Here is a 20,548-nt window from a genome sequence, read left to right on the forward strand (position 1 = left end):
TCCTGGTCACCCTAAGTCCCTGTACATAGGGATTGGGGTTTGAAAAATTCACTACACTGGTCCAAATCTTTTGTGATGTGCCTATCAACAAGCCCACAGCCAGCCACCCCCTAACACTCCTATTGGCGGACTAAGGGCCACAGAATACCCATCAATTGCGTGAGCCTCCAACAGCCAACACGCTTGTAAAAGAAACAAGTCAAAATTGACAAGGTCCACACTATGTTGCTGGAACAGATGAGAAAAACCCCTACAATTCATCATTACCATGGTAACCTGTGTATGCGAGTCATACCTGGGGAACCTTTTCAGAATGTTCTACCTGGCCTCAAATTTAATGTGGCCGCCACCCATGACCAGTCTTACATCCCTTACAGGGCGACTTGCACCCTCCATTTGCGTCGCAAATTCTCTCCTGTTGCAACCAGTCCCCAAAGTTGTTATGATTAAATTCACCTTGTCCGGTGGAGGGGCGGCATTCATGTTATCTTGCCAATGGACACCAGTCCCCACCAGTTGTACCCCACTTCTACTGTCAAGTTCATAAAGGTCATAGCACCACACTCTAATTACATCTACTTCAGCTAACACCTAGTTAACGAACATGTTAGAAGCAAAGTGAAGAATCACCTTGTCCCTATCAAACCGGCTCCAAAATTCACCCCTGATACTATCCCTTAATACTAGATCCACTAGAGCCTGTGATTCCACAGGATGGCCAACACCTTTACATGGTTTCAGACCACATGCTCATGGTCCAAAGGCAGTTTCTGCAGGACCAGTTTATTGGTCACCTCCCCTCTATTGTGTGCCCTGTATTCGAGAGTCAGGAACGGGTGTGCTCTAGCATTCAAACCCCTGTCGTTATCCTTGAGGGCTCCTCCTATTTGAATAAAGTCTACACTTCTTTCTTGAATAGCTGGGCTCTCTATGTGAACCCCCCTATATTGTCCCTCTGCTGTCCTTTCATGGATTACATGGTCTACCTGCCTTTGTCGTTTTTTTCCCCCCACAATTGCCCGGTGTTTATCGTTATCTAACTCACGTTCAGGGTCTAGGGAATTAACAATGTGGTTGGACGATTCCAAGGAAAGTACCATCCGATCATCAATACTGGCAGCCCCACGCCTCTCTTGTGAGCAAGTGGGAGGCAGACACCCTCTTTTTGATCTGCTGCCACCCGCTCTCATGGTCTGTTTCAAGGGTGGCAGCATTGATAAGATTTGGATAAACTGTGACACACCCTTCCAGCCATTTGTCTTTTTTGTCTTTTTATTTTTGGATTTTAGACCCACACTTTTACGGGGCAACAATGCTTGCCTTTTTCCCCCTCCCACGTGTGAATATCTCAAATTTATCAGGGACTAAAGGCCCCTCCTCCACTCTTTGCTGGTCAGATTGAATCTCATTAAACAGATCTTCTGCTACCTGCAGAGTGGCCAAGGGCACCTCACAGGCTGGGACAAACACCTCCTGCTCTTCAATAATGGAGGCCCCTGTCTCACACGCACTTACAGGTACACTTGCCTCACAACCGATTGCAGAGTTTACAGGTTCCACCTTGGATGACAATATTAATGCCACATTCAAAACCGGGTGCGCCACTACAGGCAGTTGCTCTGTTAGTGCACCACCTTTTTTTGACTGTGTGCAGGCATCTAAACCCCTGATGTAACCTTCTATGTTAATTATGTTAGCCATTGTAGCAGAAAGTACAATCTCTTGTTTTGCCACAGTGTACGTTAGCTCTCTCGAACCAATATTTATCGATGACAGGGCTAGTTGCAAAGCCCTGGCAATCAATCCCATTGTTGTGATCCTCTCCCCCTGTTCGTGTTCTGACGGATGTATGTGGCACTGCGTGCTCTTGTTCACATGTGCACCGCAGGTATTTACTAACCGTGGTGGGGCACCCTCCTGTTGCTGAGTCTTAGTCAGCAGACCCTTAGGGGTGTTCCTTAGCGGGGGTCTACCACAAAATGACATCTGACCTTTTGCGTGGCCACCCCCTCTGTTAATTGAGGCTTGGTATCCACTCTTGATGACACACCTTTAGGGAAAGCAAAAGTACCTGTTTTCACGTTGCCCTCATACTGAAAAGGAGCTTGAGTTATTCTCCCATGGTGGACCTCCCCCAAAAGAAACCCTGCTACTAGCTCCCCCTCCTGAACCAGATCGATGTTTACCCGAGTTCCCTGGGGACCAGCCCCCCCACCTTCCCAACTCCCTCCCTCTATTCCATTGTAACATTGCGTCTCTTGTTTTAGGAGGATTCGGGATAGATTTGGGATAGAGGAGTAAATAATAGAGCTTAATGTCCCATGTTCCCCCCACTCTTAGGTTACCTGTTTGTGTTACTCCCATACAATCAGCCGATGCTTTAACTTTTGGAGACATCATCAAAAAATGACTGTCCAAGGCTACCGATTTCTCAACCTCCCCGAAGTGGTAGAGCATAAAACCTGCCCCGTTCCCTCCATACATCCAGAGAAGGATAGCTCTCTCAATGCTAACAGTTGCCGGTCAGTGATCTCTTCATGCTGGATGCAGGGACCTATTGAATAATTGGGCCCCAACCTAACCGAAAACTGATCTTCCATAATAATCGATTTTGTCCCCCCCTAATCCCATGCACTGGGCCCCCTCCGCCCCTTGATCTACTGGATGTAGATTTCCTTGGGCCTTAGAACCAACCCTCTAGGTGATCCGGGTAGAAGTACTGGGCGGGTCCATAGACTCTTCCCTATTACCTTACCGGCGAAAGCAACCTTTCCTCATAGAGTCAAAGAAAGCTCCTTTGGATGCCTGTTGCAACCCTGCCATGGATTTGGGAGCACATTTTTGTGTCACTGTTGTTGGGGCGTCTTTCTCTCCCGCACAGGACAACTTTCGAATGCTGGTTGAATTTGCCAGTCTTTCCTCTGTAGGGACAACCAGAGTAACCTTACTTCTCAGGCTTAGGGTCATAATGCATAAGCTCAGCCCGGCTGAGAATGCCTATTTATCTAAGGGATATGTTTAATTTAGGTAGGCCAAATGCTGAGCAGGAAACCAGCAGTAATTCCACATTCAGTTAACCCAAACCAATTACCTAATAGTAGTTTGGGAGTGACCACTGAGACTGCCCCTTTTGTATACACAGAGCCCACTTGGCACCCACCAATAGTAAGCCTGGCTAATATTCAGTGGGCAGAGGGAATAAAAGCTGGCTTAAAGAAGAACCAAAATAACTAATAAAATAACAATGGTGCAAATAAAAAAATTAAAAGTGGCACAAGTTACAATAAAGTAGACTATGCTCTGTAGTAGCATCAATGAATGTACTTAGTTGTACATTCCGCTACGTAATTCCACCAATTTATTTAATCATTAATAATAAAAACTGGCACACAAAAAGCAGGATTAAATAATGATAACATAGTAATAATGGTGACAGTGACACTTAGGGGTCGATTCATGGAATTAATGTGCGCCGAAAATTCCCGCGCAGAGGTGCCAAAACGTGCGAATCGCAGGAAAACCAGCGCGCAGCGATTCATGGAAGTCCGTGCGCGAGAAAAACATTGAATGTGCGCTAAAAATGTGTGCCGCGCACGCCGGCGCACAGGTCATCCAACAGCGTGCGCCACGGCCACTGCGAAATCGCACATAGCGCGGCGCACATCACAAAAGTAGGCGTAACACGGGGCGTAACACTCGGAATGGGGAACAACGCGTGAAAATATGGGCGTCACGGGGGAAGTACAGGAGGCAAGTGCGCGGAACGCCCACACGCTCGCCTACAACCCGTATTCATGGAATCGAATAGGGCAAACCAGCGCACGGTCAAAGACGCGCACAGGGCCAAACAAGTACGCCACAAGAAAGCAGGCGGTAGCGCCCCTGAGACTGAAAAAAATGTGCGCCAAAATGTGCGCTAACGAAAAGCACCCATATACAGCCATGATGAATGGCCCATACAGTGGCACTCTAGGACAAATGAGGTGCAAAGCGGCACTGCCAAACACGGACACCCGCTGTGTGAAAAATAGCGTGTGCGCGTGTTCCTGGGTGCGCGGGAAGTTCCACACGCGATTAGCCTGGGTACGTGTACTTCGGGGTGCGCGGGAAGTTCCACACGCGATTAGCCTGGGTACGTGTACTACGGGGTGAATGGGAAGTTCCACACGCGATTTGCCCGGGTAGGTGGGGGTGCTTGGGAAGTTCCACATGCGATTGGCCTGGGTACGTGTACTTTGGGGTGCGCGGGAAGTTCCACACGCGATTGGCCTGCGTACGTGTATTCCGATGTGCGCAGAAGATTCACACGCGATTTCTGCAGGGTACGTGTATTTCGGTGGTGCCGGGGAATGCTACACGTGATTTGGCCATGTTCCCTCTACACCCTCCACAGCCCCTGCAGGCAGCCCACACCACAGGGTAATACCCTGCACCCCTGCTCATGTCCCACAGGCAACCCATCCACCATGGCCATGCCCACCAGCCAACCCACATGTCACCTTGCACTACTGATCACCAACACATGTCTCCCACCACCCCCACCCCCCAGCCACCAGGGTCAGCCTCCACCAGGCCCCCACTCATGTCTCCCACCACCCCCACCCCACAGCAGTGCAGGGGCAGCCGCCACCAGGCCCCCACTCATGTCTCCCACCACCCCCACCCCCCAGCAGTGCAGTGGCAGCCTCCACCAGGCCCCCACTCATGTCCCCTATTACCCCCACCACCCAGCCACCAGGGGCAGCCTCCACCAGGCCCCCACTCATGTCTACCACCACCCCCACCCCCCAGCAGTGCAGGGGCAGCCTCCACCAGGCCCCCACTCATGTCTACCACCACCCCCACCCCCCAGCCACCAGGGGCAGCCTCCACCAGGCCCCCACTCATGTCTCCCACCACCCCCACCCCCCAGCAGTGCAGGGGCAGCCTCCACCAGGCCCCCACTCATGTCTCCAACCACCCCCACCCCCCAGCTACCATGGGCACCCTCCACCAGGCCCCCACTCATGTCCAACTCATGTCTCCCACCACCCCCACCCCCCAGCCGTGCGATTTGCCTGGGGACGTGTACTTCGGGGTGCGCGGGAAGTTCCACACGCGATTGGCCTGGGTATGTGTACCTCGGGGTGCGCGGGAAGTTCCACACGCGATTAGCCTGGGTACGTGTACTACGGGGTGCGCGGGAAGTTCCACAGGCGATTGGCCTGGGTACGTGTACTTCGGGGTGCGCGTGAACTTCCACACGCGATTAGCCTGGGTACGTGTACTTCGGGGTGCGTGGGAAGTCCCACACGCGATTGGCCTGGGTACGTGTACTTCGGGGTGCGCGTGAACTTCCACACGCGATTGGGCCTGTGAGAGTGGGGTACATGTATTCCAGGTGTGGGCGGGAATATTTACCCGCGACTGTGCCTGTGATAGCGTGCTACGTGTATTCCTGGGGTGTGCGGGAAGATTCACACGTTCGCCTACGACGTGCCGAAAAATAAATGGTCCAATCCTGAGACACGTACGCCAGCATGAAGCAGGCGTACGTCGACCCGCGCAGCATAAAAGTGCACGCAAACAACAAACAAGCTCATACGCCAGGATGAATATACCATTCCTAGCAGCAGTGGGTTACCAAAGGAGGAGGAGGAGGATAGTGAGGGCCCGAATTTTCACTCCCAGAACCAGCCTTTTTGGGATGCCTGATGACCAGGTGTATGGGAGGTACAGGTTTCCCCCACACATAATACTGGACCTGGTCAATGAGTGGGAGGATGACCTCACATCACCCACCCTGTGCTCCCAAGCACTCAGCCCCCTGGAGAAGGTCCTCAATGTACTGCACTTCTTGGCCACAGGATCATTTCAGCGGACAAGTGCCATAGTGGGTGGGGTGTCACAGGCCACGCAGTCACGCTGCCTACACCAGGTCTTGAACATCATCACTGCACGCCCATCAGTCCGTAGGCACATATACCTGCCCAGGACACCTGCAGAAAGGCAGGCTGCCACCCTCGATTTCTACGGTGTGGCACAATTCCCAAAAGTGCTAGGTGCCATTGACTGCACCCATGTGGCACTACGTCCCCCCAGGGCATCTGAGCACATCTATAGGAACCGCAAGCACTGGCATTCCATCAACATGCAGGTAGTATGTAATGCTAAGGGAATCATCACCTCAGTATATGCCAACTATCCAGGGTCCACCCACGACAGCTTCATTTACCGAATGTCTACCCTAAGCCGGGACCTAGAAGCTGGGCGGCATGGCGATACATGGCTGCTTGGTGAGTATGAATGCCACTGCACATGCATGCATGTCAGATGCAGAGTTATGTCACTACCCCACTAATGATACCCATCACCTCCTCACCAGGGGACAGTGCCAACCCTCTGAGCACCCACATGATGACGCCAATTTGGAAACCCATCACGCCTCCAGAGGTAAGATACAACACAGCCCATATTGCAACCAGGGGCATAGTGGAGCGCACATTCGGAGTGCTCAAGTCACGCTTTCGCTCCCTTGACCGTTCTGGCGGGCAGCTGTTATATGCGCCCCCAGTAGTGTGCAGGATCATAGTGGCAGCATGTGTCCTGCACAATGTTGCAACACGTCGGGGCCTGGCCTTGGACATGGTGGTGCCCCCACATCCCCAACCACATGCATGCCCGCTGCGCATGGGAGGGGAGAGGGCACGGGGTGAGGCAGCCCGTACGCAGCTGGTGGCTAATTACTTCACATAGAAATCACACCCCAGTGGAGTGCACACAGGCCTGGCACATACCATCTGATAGGCAATGATGACTCGACCTGACAATTAAGACGAACAAAGGGACTGTCAACTGTCAGAACCATAGCAGCCTGAGATTGTTCATTTGGAAGTGTCACAATGTGTGCATCCCTACCTACACAAACACCACCAATGCAGTGTCATCAAAAGACACTTCCATGCTGCAGAAATGAATACCCACTTGCAAAATACTACATGAAAACAGTGCCATGTCACCCACCCTCTCTACGGCACGGCCACACAACACACCATGGCATGTCATGCAATGTGAGAGGAAAGAAATTATTCCCCACAACATGCCCCAAGTGTCAGCAGCTACAGTGTCCCTAATGGAAACATGTCCACACATGAAATGCTCACAGTAATGCAGGACCTACAACCCACATTACCAAATACTTACCAAGAATACCAATCACCTACACAACCTCCAACCTACCTTAAACATGACATTACAGACTTAAAAATTAGCTAGCCTCACCACCTGATGATGACAGCCCTTCGAACACTTCCAAGTATACAGTGTTGGCGCCACGCAAGAGTGTAGGTGCACTGCTTACAACATGGACTCCAGTTCCAAGGTGGACCGCATTGTGAAGACATGAGGAATGGACCTGCAAATATGGAGGATGAGATGGATGCAGAGGCACATATCAATACACCACGCAGTGTACAATACAACAACAATATGCACTATGAATGTATACACAGTATTGACTACAGACTGCCCACACAGCTCATGGGAGTCCAATGTCACCATGTACGTCAATGTCACTTGGGCACACCCTTTGCAAGCCCATGGAAACGGGAAGCAGGATGGGTGTGTGTGACAAAAACCCAAGCATCTGAACCAAATCCATGACAAGCCTGCATGTGCCCAGCCACAATGCAGCATATGCCCACGGGAGCCACACAAGGAGCCACACACACTGTCCCAAAAAAAAAAAAATAAATAAAAAAATCAAAAATGGCCATTAATGGGCCCGGGGGGGGGGTGTTGTTGAGGCCACCCAGGAGGTCCGAGGAAAGGGGGACACCAAAACCCACCTGTGTGGATCTTGCGGAAAAAAAACACCTCCATGGGCTCATGGCCTACACGGCTACCCTATTGTGGGAGTATCACTGCTGTCGCTATCCTCACCCTCTGCAGCTGCATCCGGAGGTGGTGGCACTATGGGAGGCAGCCCACGCAAAGCCCTAGTCTGTTCCTCCATGGCTGCAAGCATGCGGGTGTGGTAGGTCTCGTTCTGGAGGATTAGTGTGCGGAGGTCCCCATGCAACAACTCACTGGATGCCCGGACCTCCGCCCTAGTTGCCTGCATCTCAGCTGAGAGCGTACGGGTGAGACGCTCCAGCTGCTGTTCTGTCCTTTGGTTTGTTGAAGCCTCAAGCTCAACAAGAGTCGTCATGAGGTGAAGGAGTTCCAGCCTCAGGGCTTCCCTGTGGCCCTGGGACTCTATGGAGATGGCTTCCTGCAGAGTCGCCAGTGCCGCCCGCCTGTCCCTGTCGGACGCCAACATGTCCTCCCTGTGTGACTGGCAGATGGAGTCGGTTGCCTGCTGTAGTCGCTCCATCAGCATTTCGGGGGGGGACAATGGAAGTGGCCACCCTATCCATGGCCTGAGTCATCATCTCTGATGATGCTGCCTGTTGGGTTGCCATACCATAAATGGATTGCTCGCATGGGGTATTGCCAGGTGGTGTACGACCACCACGTCGGCGGGCACCACACCTGTCTGGGGCAAGGCGAACTGGGCCTTGCTGTTCCGGCACTGCCTGAGGCTGCAGGACTGCATTCCCCCTCTGATCTGCTGGCCCAGGAACAGGATCAGATGTCGCAGAGTGTGACCCTGCATCCGTAACCACCAAAGGCGTACCTGCCAACACTGACATCCCCATTGAGGGTTCTAACCCTGGTGCAGGTGGGTCGGACAGAACAGAATCCCTCCCAGGAACACTCACCTGCGACGGCACGTAGGTTTCATCATCCGAATCAACACCTGAGTACAGCTCGGGGGAGGTGCAGCCAGAGACACCCCTTGAGAGCACGACCTGCAGCAGTTGTGGGTTCTCACCCACCACCACACCACGTCCCTCACTGGTGGTCGGTCGGCCCTCAGACACCTCCTGGGTCTGTACCATCTCCACAACCCCAGCAGTATCAAGTGCGTCTTCCCCTGCAAAGACATGAAAGAAAACAAATGGAAACAGGCATTAGCACTATGGCACACAATTAGGGCTGAGAGGCTACAGAAACAGTACTTGATTGACACATGTCCCACATGACTAAAACACTCCCATGCATGCACGTCACTGCGTGTGATGGGGAGGCAGATGGCACACATTGATGACACCAAGATGGAAGATGAACACATTTGCTGCATGCTGCCTAGCAGTGGCATCACACATTGGCCAGTGATTGGCAGGTCAAATACACATGCCATCACACAGATGGCATGTACCCTAGCCATGAAGTGAAGAGGGAGAGGAGGTCACCAATTGTTCATTCAGTCCAGTTTGTTCATGTAATTGATTATTTTCATTGTAATGGTTCAAATGTTTAACCTGCAGCTGCCAGTCAAAAATGGTCCTATAGGACAGGGACATGTCCAAACTAATCATGTCCACGAAACTGAGCCAGTCCACTCTACCATAGCCATGTCAGACATGTGACAATAGGACTGAGAAATCCCGAGTAAAAGTGGTGGTATGCAAACAATCTGCCTGAATAAACAGAGGTAAATAAGCAACAGTGTTGTGGCAAGATGACACTCCAAGGGCAACTGGCGTGGTGTTGGGCTGGATGTCTAATGTTGGCCGAAGGGATGCTGCTATACCCAAATGCTGTTGCCAAGAATGTATAGGAAGAGGCACATGGGTGAGCCGAACTATTCAGGCATACACAACCCTCCCCTGGCATCCAAACAGAAGCCCTCCCACACACACCATGCACATGGATGACACACACATGCATGTACACTCACCGGACAATGCCTCGTAATCTGCCAATTCTCCCACGCCTTGGATCTGTTCCTCTGTGACGTAGGTCCCAGCAACCTGCTCATGTGGAGTGAGTTCTATGTCGTCTGCTGGAGACCCACCTCCAGTCACTAGAGTTGCGGCATGACTTGAGGCCAGCTTATTCTTTGCCTGCGCTTCAGGTCATTCCAGCGCTTGTAGCATTCATTAGCTGTGCGCCTCACGATTCCAAGGGCACTTATGATGTCTGCAATGGTCTGCCAGTGTGCCTGACGTTGTGCAGGTGTGGTCTTGGATCCTGCAACAATCACCATTTCGCGGTCATGTGCGGACACATACTCTACAAGTGCATTCAGTTCGGCCTCATTGAAGCTGGGCTTCCTTGACGGGCCGGACTGTGTAGCCGTGTCTGGGGCATCAGCCTCTACTGGACGAGCACTCTTCCTCTTCCGCTTGGAAGGTGGTGGGATCCGGCGTGTCCTGCGCCGCTCTGGACACTAGGGGCAGGAGCGTGGGATTGCACACTCAGCATGGGAGTTGGTGCAGGCATTATCTCAAGTGTGATGGTGTCAGGGGGAATGTCAGCATGATGGACTTGGACCGACACTGTCCTGGATGGGTGTGTGAGAGGTGGGGTGGATGGAGCCGCAGCTGCCCCTGCAGCCTCCCCAGCCTGCCTACGCGGGGCAGCAGATGACCTAGCTGCCCCTGATCCACGTGGCCTGATGACACCAACGTTCACCAGCGCACATGGCCTAGACCTGCTGACCTGGAAGTCAGCCTTGGAGTCACCCTGTGCCAGGTCTGGTTCCACAGTGGGCTGGTCCAACAAGGGCTGAGCATGGATGGTGTCAGCCACGGTAACCTCAACCGGGGGGGGGCATGGGTGTCCCTGACTGCTCCTCCACACATGGGGGGCTAGGGGCACCCTGCAAGTCACGGCCACATCCCCTACCGGATCCACCACAGCCACCACTTGGGGCTCGGCCACCTTTGCCACCCTTATGGCTTGTTTGCCTCCCAGCCATGGCACTGATGTTATTGTGCGTATGGGAGTCGATGTGAACTATTGTCCTGGGCAATTGGGGTTCAAAGGGGTTGGGTACCAGATGGTAATCGTACCCTAGTGCTCTAGCAAGGCTTGATGTCACTCCTGGGGAAAGATGACGGGTCACACAACGCACAGGCACCCCAAAAAAGCAAAGTAAGGTGCACGCTACCCCTACTAGACCACGTGCGTGGAAAAATAAACCTGCACTACGCTGTGGCACCCAGGAACACAAGAATGAACGTATGCGTGTCACACGCAGCCTAGAATGACCTTTGAAGGGGTACGCGACACACGGGGCAAGCACAGATGTTAAATACGTGTGCGCCTCACCGTCCGCCAGGAACAAAAGCGAGAAAAATATGCGCGTGTGCGCGTTGGCAACACCCTCGCCAAAAGAAGAATTGTACGCGGTCTGAGGAGACAGGACAACAGTAGTTGGGAAAGCTGTTTGAGGAAACAGGCCCAGGAAAAAGAGGAAAAGAGAAAAAGCTGTCAGAGGTAACAGGGAGTACAAACTGGAAACGCCGTGAAGTAAATCGCGTGTGAACCGACAAGAAGTACAGATTTCACCCACTCGCTCTCCACGAAAAGCACGTACAAGGAAATGGCGTTCTACATGTACCTTTTATACACACGTCACAGACGCGCATACCCGATGAGGCCATTTCCAACAATTACGCGCTTTGACACTCAGACGTGTATCTCTTCATTTTTACACGTGCCATTCTCTACGGCCATGCGCGTGACGTCACAGCTGCGCATGGTGGCCTTTGGGCTAATGAAATCGCATATGCGAGCACACGTGGTAAAACTGCACGTCCAAGTGTCATCGCGTGTAATCGGAGGGAAGTGAGCGTACACGCGATTGGCCTGGGTACGTGTATTTCTGGGGTGCGCAGGAAGTTCCACACGCGATTGGTGGAAATCCACGTGTGCTCTGTCATCACGTGTAATGAGGGAAACACCCGCGTGCCTCATGTCACAGACGCGCTCACGCGCTAAGGGCCTTTCGTCCAATGAAATCACAAATGCGTGCTGACGTGCATACGTGCTAAGGGCCTTTCCTCGATTTACACGCAGACGTGCAGGATTTTCACGTGCCAAATCACTCCGTATCAAGCTGGCCACGCGTAAGCACACGGAAGATCAAGCTCCTGCCCAAAAGGCCGAATTACTGCCCACCAGAGCCCCGAGCAGCCTCCCACGAGCCATCTGCTGCTGCCTGCCTGCTGCCACCATGCCCTGCCATTTGGTGCCTGCACATCAGCCATCTGCAGAGGTCCATTTGCTGTGTCCACCCCTGCTGGAACAGAAGACTCCCGACTGGGATACCATCGCTCCACAGCCCAGCCCCAGGACCCAGTTGCCCACCCACTCCTGCATCTGGGGTTGCCATGTCGGGCACTGCAACATCTGGCACCACTGACAACCCCCGGCCAGAGAGGCAGAGGGGCACCAGCTTCACTGCCACCGAAGTTGGTGTCCTGGTGGAGCAAGTCCTGGGGCAGTATGATGCCCTCTTCGGAAGTAAGCGCGCCAACAAGGAAGGACGGACATCGTGACTGCCATCAACGCGGAGGGGGTGGCAGTCCGCGACTACCAACATGTCAAGAAGCGCTGGGATGACTGCAGGTCCAGGACCCTCTTGAAGGCCCGGCGCCTCGTGGAGGGGGGCCGGGGCCGCATGAGTACCATCCAGATGAGGGTCCCGGAACGCGTAGGCCCAGCGCTCCACGCCCAGATCCTTGAGAGGCAGACCCGTCTGGAGTTGAGCGGTAAGTGGCCAAGCATTGCTGTGTGAGACAGGGCATGTCACAGTGTGCTGGTTGTCTGATAATTGCCTGTATGTGTGACATAGGCCATGTTTGCATGTGTGTGTGCAGGGACGTCATGCATGTGAGACCAGTAATATGTGAACCACACGGTTGGTGCATGTGTTCAAATGCAACATGGGTTGCCCTATGCGGAATGGCCACATGAAAGCATGCCAGTCTCTGTTCCTGGACATGGGTGAGGGATGGGTGCTGATGCCATGTACATGTATGCTGTCCATGTCTGCGTGTCTGACCTGCGTGTCTGTGACTTGTGAATGCCAGGGATGCATGACACATGTCTGTCGCAATGTTCAGGTTCACTGATGCAGCCTAGTCATCCTTGTATCCACTGTGTCTGTGGTGTACGAGGCCAGATGGATGAAACTAGGGTGAAGTGTGTGCATGTGATAGGCATGGCACATGATGCATGTGAGTTCCAAAACAACAGTGTATGTTTCAAGAATCACTTGGACATGTATGCTAATGTCCATAGCATGCGCCATGCCTGTTACCGCATGTGTTTTACCTGCACTGAGCCATGTGTTGTGGAGGGACATGATGGAAGTGATCTTTGACAGTGCCACTCATCTGCTATTGCTTCCTGTCTAGGGGACCATTGTACAGTACCCTGATGCTTGTGTTCTATGTCTCCCTCTACACAGCGCCACGTGAAGAAGAGGGCGGAGACGGCTCTGTGGAGCAAAGCGGCGGGGATGCCCCCACGGCTGCAGCGGAAGGGGTGGGTGAGCCCCCACAGGGGCTTGCAACGGCGGAAGATGGGGTGGAGCCATCCAGGTTGGTGGTTTCCACAGAGGAGGAGGAGGCTGCTACTGAGGCACACATGGGGCCTGGTGGGGCCATCCCTGCTGGTGCAAGTGTTGCAGTCCAGGGGCAAGGGCAGGAGGCAGCACAGGGGCCTGTGCATGTCACTGGCCCTGACACTGTGACTGCACCACCATGCACCAGCAGGGATGCCCCATCCCAGGCCCGTCCGCAGGTAGGGGGGATGTCCATGTCATCTGACGAGGGGACCACTGGCCGTATGGAGAAGGTCCTGACTGGTGTCGCGTTGCGCACAGCCGCAATTCGTGATGAGGTGCGTGCTTCCCGGGAGGAGCATGCACGTCATCACGGAGAGCACCGTGCCGACGTGGCCCAGTTGGGAACGGCCATGGTCGGGGGTTTCCTACATGTGTCGGCCAATCTGGCGACCCTCTCCTCCTCTGTGGAGACTATGCACCAGTCGTTCTCCATGCCGTCTTCCGGCCCAGATGCCACCAGGGCCCCCTGTGGACCTGCCCCAACCAATGCAGCTGGCTCGGTGGGGATCCCATCCCTGCCACAGTCGGGAGTCGGAGGTCCAGCAGGGGTGGACACACCAGCAACTGGACCCCAGCAGATGGAGGATGTGACGGCATCATCGATCAGGGCACGTGCACGATGGCGTCGGTGGATACCATCAGCCTGGATGCCGTCGTGCTGGCACAGGCAGTTGCGTCGGAGGCAGCGGCAGGCTCGACGTGGGAGGCATCATGGCTCGGGGCCATCAACATCAGGGGTGCAGGCATCGGCCGGAGGGCAGGAGAACCCTGGAATGGGAGTGGCTTCCGTGTGGGAGCGGTTGGGCCAGCAGATAGGTGCGGAGCGGCAGCGGGCAGAGGAGGAACGGATCACAATGGTCAGGGCGGAGAACTCCATGTGGAGGGTGCTGAGGCGGGCTGAGTGCCTCGAGGGTCTTCGCAGGGAGTTGGAGCTGGACACTGCTTTATCCCTGCGAGACCTCGGGGCCAGGGAACATGCCCGCCTCCAAGCCATTGAACAGGAGTTGGATGATGCCCTGGCCCATGACAACATCCAGTGAGCCGTTGGACTAGCCCGCTGCCCATGTAAATAGTTATGTAGTTAGTGTTAGGTTTCCTTTGTTTTTGCATTTTCTTTGGACCTTTTGGAAAATGGGCCACATTTTTGTTGGGATCATGGACCCTGGCTTGTTCACCTGTACATAGTTCACTGTTGGATTTTCTTTTCTTTTTACAATTTACCCATGGAGCAATGGCTTTCAATTATAATTTCCCATTGGATTTTCTTTTCTGGACTGTGACTTTGGACACCATTCCTTTGGATTCTGATTTTTGGTTTTGCATTTTTTCATGGACATGCTTCTTTTTACTTTTTTACATTCCCATTTCTGTTAGTTTATTTTTGATTCAATTCATGTTTTCTTTAATACATATTTTTGGATCAACCTTCAATGTGTAGTATCATCTCATTGGTTTCATGCATATCATGATATGGGTTTTGAGATTCACTGACACCCATTGGGTGTATGTGAGGGACATGTGCTCGTTTCCAAACTTGCAATTGCAGTTCTATCATGTTATTGCCATTTCTGAGTGGGTGGATGCAATACTCGGGTGGGTGTTTTGCATTTGGAGGCTGACCATAGGGACCGGGGATCTAGATTGTGATGACATGTTGGCTGGGGAACATGAGTTGGACATGAGTGGGGGCCTGCTGGCAGGTGCCCCACAGTGATGGGGGGTGGGGGTGCAGGGGAACATGAGTTGGACATGAGTGGGGGCCTGCTGGCAGGTACCCCACAGTGCTGGGGGGTGTGGGTGCAGGGGGACATGAGTGGGGGCCTGCTGGCAGGTACCCCACAGTGCTGGGGGGTGGGGCTGCAGGGGAACATGAGTTGGACATGAGTGGGGGCCTGCTGGCAGGTGCCCCACAGTGCTGGGGGGTGGTGGTGCAGGGGAACATGAGTGGGGGCCTGGTGGAGGCTGCCCCTGGTGGCTGGGGGTTGGGGGTGGTGGTAGACATGAGTGGGGGCCTGGTGGAGGCTGCCCCTGCACTGCTGGGGGTGCGGGTGCAGGGGGACATGAGTGGGGGCCTGGTGGAGGCTGCCCCTGCACTGCTGGGGGGTGGGGGTGGTGGGAGACATGAGTGGGGGCCTGGTGGAGGCTGCCCCTGGTGGCTGGGGGGTGAGGGTGGTGGGAGACATGAGTTGGACATGAGTGGGGGCCTGGTGGAGGGTGCCCCCGAATGCTGGGGGTTAGGGGGTGGTGGGAGACATGAGTGGGGGCCTGGTGGAGGCTGCCCCTGCACTGCTGGGGGGTGGGGGTAATAGGGGACATGAGTGGGGGCCTGGTGGAGGCTGCCCCTGGTGGCTGGGGGATGGGGGTGGTGGTAGACATGGGTGGGGGCCTGGTGGAGGCTGCCCCTGCACTGCTGGGGGGTGGGGCTGGTGGGAGATTTGAGTGGGGGCCTGGTGGAGGTTGCCCCTGCACTGCTGGGGGGTGGGGGTAATAGGGGACATGAGTGGGGGCCTGGTGGAGGCTGCCCCTGGTGGCTGGGGGGTGAGGGTGGTGGGAGACATGAGTTGGACATGAGTGGGGGCCTGGTGGAGTGTGCCCCTGACTGCTGGGGGGTAGCGGGTGGTGGGAGACATGAGTGAGGGCCTGGTGGAGGCTGCCCCTGCACTGCTGGGGGGTGGGGGGGATGGAAGACATGAGTGGGGGCCTGGTGGAGGGTGCCCCTGACTGCTGGGGGGTGAGGGTGCAGGGGGACATGAGTGGGGGCCTGGTGGAGGCTGCCCCTGCACTGCTGGGGGGTGGGGGGGATGGAAGACATGAGTGGGGGCCTGGTGGAGGCTGGCCCTGGTGGTTGGGGGGTGAGGGTGGTGGGAGACATGAGTTGGACATGAGTGGGGGTCTGGTGGAGGGTGCCCCTGGGGGGTGGGGGTGGTGGTAGACATGAGTGGGGGCCTGGTGGAGGCTGCCCCTGCACTGCTGGGGGGTAATAGGGGACATGAGTGGGGGCCTGGTGGAGGCTGCCCCTGGTGGCTGGTGGGTGGGGGTGGTGGTAGACATGGGTGGGGGCCTGGTGGAGGCTGCCCCTGCACTGCTGGGGGGTGGGGGTGGTGGGAGACATGATTGGGGGCCTGGTGGAGGCTGCCCCTGCACTGCTGGGGGTGGGGGTAATAGGGGACATGATTGGGGGCCTGGTGGAGGCTGCCCCTGCACTGCTGGGGGGTGGGGGTGCAGGGGGACATGAGTGGGGGCCTGGTGGAGGCTGCCCCTGCACTGCTGGGGGGTGGGGGTGGTGGGAGACATGAGTGGGGGCCTGGTGGAGACTGCCCCTGGTGGCTGGGGGGTGGGGGTGGTGGGAGACATGAGTGGGGGCCTGGTGGAGGCTGCCCCTGCACTCATGGGGGATGGGGGTGGTGGGAGACATGAGTGGGGGCCTGGTGGAGGCTGCCCCTGCACTGCTGGGGGGTGGGGGTAATAGGGGACATGAGTGGGGGCCTGGTGGAGGCTGCCCCTGGTGGCTGGGGGGTGGGGGTGGTGGTAGACATGGGTGGGGGCCTGGTGGAGGCTGCCCCTGCACTGCTGGGGGGTAGGGGTGATGGGAGTCATGAGTGGGGGCCTGGTGGAGGCTGCCCCTGCATTGCTGGGGGGTGGGGGTAATAGGGGACATGAGTGGGGGCCTGGTGGAGGCTGCCCCTGCAATGCTGGGGGGTGGGGGTGGTGGGAGATATGAGTGGGGGCCTGGTGGAGGCTGCCCCTGCACTGCTGGGGCATGGGGGTAATAGGGGACATGAGTGGGGGCCTGGTGGAGGGTGTCCCTGACTGCTGGGGGGTGGGGGTGGTGGGAGACATGAGTGGGTCCTGGTGGAGGCTGCCCCTGGTGGCTGGGGGGTGAGGGTGGTGGGAGACATGAGTTGGACATGAGTGGGGGCCTGGTGGAGGGTGCCCCTGACTGCTGGGGGTAGGGGGTGGTGGGGGAAATGAGTGGGGGCCTGGTGGAGGCTGCCCCTGCACTGCTGGGGGGTGGGGGTGCAGGGGACATGAGTGGGGGCCTGGTGGAGGCTGCCCCTGCACTGCTGGGGGGTGGGGGTGGTGGGAGACATGTGTAGGTGCCTGGTGGAGGCTGCCCCTGGTGGCTGGGGGGTGGGGGTGGTGGTAGACATGAGTGGGGGCCTGGTGGAGGCTGCCCCTGCACTGCTGGGGGGTGGGGTGGTGGTAGACATGAGTGGGGTCCTGGTGGAGGCTGCCCCGCCACTGCTGGGGGGTGGGGGTGGTGGGAGACATGGTTGGGGGCCTGGTGGAGGCTGCCCCTGCACTGCTGGGGGGTGGGGGTAATAGGGGACATGAGTGGGGGCCTGGTGGAGGCTGCCCCTGCAATGCTGGGGGGTGGGGGTGGTGGGAGACATGAGTGGGGGCCTGGTGGAGGCTGCCCCTGGTGGCTGGGGGGTGAGGGTGGTGGGAGACATGAGTGGGGGCCTGGTGCAGGGTGCCCCTGACTGCTGGGGGGTAGGGGGTGGTGGGAGACATGAGTGGGGGCCTGGTGGAGGCTGCCCCTGCACTGCTGTGGGGTGGGGGTAATAGGGGACATGAGTGGGGGCCTGGTGGAGGCTGCCCCTGGTGGCTGGGGGGTGGGGGTGGTGGTAGACATGGGTGGGGGCCTGGTGGAGGCTGCCCCTGCACTGCTGGGGGGTGGGGCTGGTGGGAGATATGAGTGGGGGCCTGGTGGAGGCTGCCCCTGCACTGCTGGGGGGTGGGGGTGCAGGGGGACATGAGTGGGGGCCTGGTGGAGGCTGCCCCTGCACTGCTGTGGGGTGGGGGGATGGAAGACATGAGTGGGGGCCTGGTGGAGGCTGCCCCTGGTGGCTGAGGGGTGAGGGTGGTGGGAGACATGAGTTGGACATGAGTGGGGGCCTGGTGGAGGGTGCCCCTGGTGGCTGGTTGGTGGGGATGGTGGTAGACATGAGTGGGGGCCTGGTGGAGGCTGCCCCTGCACTGCTGGGGGGTGGGGGTAATAGGGGACATGAGTGGGGGCCTGGTGGAGGCTGCCCCTGGTGGCTGGGGGTTGGGGGTGGTGGTAGACTTGGGTGGGGGCCTGGCGGAGGCTGCCCCTGCACTGCTGGGGGGTGGGGCTGGTGGGAGATATTAGTGGGGGCCTGGTGGAGGCTGCCCCTGCACTGCTGGGGGTTGGGGGTAATAGGGGACATGAGTGGGGGCCTGGTGGAGGGTGCCCCTGACTGCTGGGGGGTGGGGGTGGTGGGAGACATGAGTGGGGGCCTGGTGGAGGCTGCCCCTGGTGGCTGGGGGGTGAGGGTGATGGGAGACATGAGTTGGACATGAGTGGGGGCCTGGTGGAGGGTGCCCCTGACTGCTGGGGGGTAGCGGATGGTGGGAGACATGAGTGGGGGCCTGGTGGAGGCTGCCCCTGGTGGCTGGGGGGTGAGGGTGGTGGGAGACATGAGTTGGACATGAGTGGGGGCCTGGTGGAGGGTGCCCCTGACTGCTGGGGGGTAGGGGGTGATGGGGGACATGAGTGGGGGCCTGGTGGAGGCTGCCCCTGCACTGCTGGGGGGTGAGGGTGGTGGGAGACATGAGTGGGGGCCTGGTGGAGGCTGCCCCTGCACTGCTGGGGGGTGGGGGTAATAGGGGACATGAGTGGGGGCCTGGTGGAGGCTGCCCCTGGTGGCTGGGGGGTGAGGGTGGTGGGAGACATGAGTTGGACATGAGTGGGGGCCTGGTGGAGGCTGCCCCTGCACTGCTGGGGGGTGGGGGTGGTGGGAGATATGAGTGGGGGCCTGGTGGAGGCTGCCTCTGCACTGCTGAGGGGTGGGGGTAATAGGGGACATGAGTGGGGGCCTGGTGGAGGGTGCCCCTGACTGCTGGGGGGTGGGGGTGCTGGGAGACATGCATTGTTGATCAGTAGTGCAAGGTGACATGTGGGTTGGCTGGGGGGCATGCCCATGGTGGATGGGCTGCCTGCGGGACATGTGCAGGGGTGCAGGGTAGTCCCCCGTGGTGTGGGCTGCCTGCAGGGGCCGTGGAGGTTGTAGAGCGAACACCTGGGAGGACCCACACGGCCAATTCACGTGTAGTACTCCCAGAACCCCTGAAATACACGTACCCTGCTGAAATCGCGTGTGGAACTTCCCGCGCACCCCTGAAATACACGTACCCTGCTGAAATCGCGTGTGGAACTTCCCGCGCACCCCTGAAATACACGTACCCTGCTCGCACGGGGCCAATCGCGTGTGGAACTTCTCGCACACCCCTGCAATACACGTACCCTGCTGAAATCGCGTGTGGAACTTCCCGCGCACCCCTGGAATACACGTACCCTGCTCGCACGGGGCCAATCGCATGTGGAACTTCCTGCGCACCACTGAAATACACGTACCCTGCACGCACTGGGCCAATCGCGTGTGGAAATTCCCGCGCACACCTGAAATACACATACCCTGCTGAAATCGCGTGTGGAACTTCACGCGCACCCCTGTAATACACGTACCCTGCTGGAATCGCGTGTGATACTTCGCGCGCACCCCTGAAATACACGTACCCTGCTGAAATCGCGTGTGGAACTTCACGCGCACCCCTGTAATACACGTACCCTGCTGGAATCGCGTGTGATACTTCCCGCGCACCCTTGAAATACACGTACCCTGCTGGAATCGCGTGTGATACTTCCCGCGCACCCCTGAAATACACGTACCCTGCTGATTTTGCGTGTGATACTTCCCGCGCACCCTGATGCACACGTACACAGGACAATCGCGTGTGGAACTTCCCGCGAACCACTGAAATACACGTTCCCCGCTTGGCGTTTGCTGTTTGCCAGCCCTGTGAACTGGTCCAGGGTTAGCGCAACCCTTTGCGATTATTTGTGGATTTTGAAGGGTTTTCCTTGCGCGAGGGCGTTCTTAGGGGCGTAACTGGCGCTGCTGCAGGGTCGCTGCGTCACGGCTGGTTTTGGATGCGAAAATCCATGAATACGCTGTGCGTGGAAATCGATTTTAGCGCACGCGGCTGGCGCAGACATTCGCACGGGCACGCTGTGCGCCAGTCGCGTGCGCCACTTTTGTGCGAATTTCTATGACTTACCCTGTAAACGTCCAACACATT

General features: G+C 56.7%; 1 protein-coding gene across 1 annotated transcript in view; it reads right to left on the reverse strand.

Moving 5' to 3' along the window:
• Nucleotides 1-20,548, reverse strand: part of DNAH11 (dynein axonemal heavy chain 11) — a 4,227,155-nt gene that overhangs the window by 2,578,818 nt on the left and 1,627,789 nt on the right. The gene's annotated exons all lie outside the window — the stretch shown is intronic.

This window comes from Ambystoma mexicanum, chromosome 2q (assembly GCF_040938575.1).
Source record: "Ambystoma mexicanum isolate Mex_15411 chromosome 2q, UKY_AmexF1_1, whole genome shotgun sequence".
Lineage (NCBI taxonomy): Eukaryota > Metazoa > Chordata > Amphibia > Caudata > Ambystomatidae > Ambystoma > Ambystoma mexicanum.